Source organism: Bison bison, unplaced genomic scaffold (genome assembly GCF_000754665.1).
Source record: "Bison bison bison isolate TAMUID 2011002044 unplaced genomic scaffold, Bison_UMD1.0 scf7180017864027, whole genome shotgun sequence".
Classification (NCBI taxonomy): domain Eukaryota; kingdom Metazoa; phylum Chordata; class Mammalia; order Artiodactyla; family Bovidae; genus Bison; species Bison bison.
This window is the reverse complement of record NW_011494599.1, coordinates 9,872-10,671: the sequence shown is the minus strand read 5'-3', so window position 1 is coordinate 10,671 and position 800 is coordinate 9,872. Positions and strand designations below refer to the sequence as shown.

At 36.9% G+C, this 800-nt stretch overlaps 1 protein-coding gene across 1 annotated transcript in view; it reads right to left on the bottom strand.

Moving 5' to 3' along the window:
- Positions 1-800, bottom strand: part of LOC104984435 (melanoma-associated antigen B5-like) — a gene marked incomplete at both ends in the record, with an annotated part of 12,096 nt that overhangs the window by 1,636 nt on the left and 9,660 nt on the right. The window lies entirely within an intron of this gene.

Genomic DNA, 800 nt, shown 5'->3' with positions numbered 1-800 from the left:
GTAAGCTCCGGGAATTGATGATGCACAGGGAAGCCTGGCATGCTGCAGTCCATGAGGTTGCAAAGAGTCAGACACGACTGACAGACTGAACAGAACAGATGAGTCATCAAAACATTCTTGTCATTCCTATATTTTCTGGATGAGTTGAAGCCTTTCCTTGCTGCAAGGCTGATTCCCTTACGGTGGCAAAGAAAATGTAAGAAAATGTGTTCTCTGCTTGGTTTATCAAGTGTGATCCAGGCACACATTTCCCTGGGCAAATTATATGAGCTTTAACCAAAACCTTGAGGGCTTCTTGAAATTATCATTGTTCCTATGAGCCACAAACTTGAGGGAGGATTGACAGAAACAATAAAAAAACTGACCTCTGGCAACATAAGAATTAGGAACAGGGGGCTTAATGAATTACAAATATGATGATAATTTTCATGAATTTTTGAAAGATTACTGTCTTTTAAAAATCTTTCATTTTCTAGATATAAGGAAATTTTTTAACACAGCAATTTGATAAATTGTACCTTGTCATTAGAATTGAAACATTAATTCTTCTCTCCCTACCTATCACTCCAGAAATTAGAAACTCTCAGTGCTCTTATTTTCTTAGGAAAATTGTTATTTTTCAAAAGTTCAATGAGAATCTGTTCTTATAGGGGGACAAAAGTGGAAACATTGATTACACTACCGAGACTTTGACTGGAATGTCATATCTGACAGACACGGGTAGACTTGGATATGACCAGATAACTTGAGTAAACTAAAGTTAAACATAGGGAGCCATAAAAACCCATTGGAAAAACAGC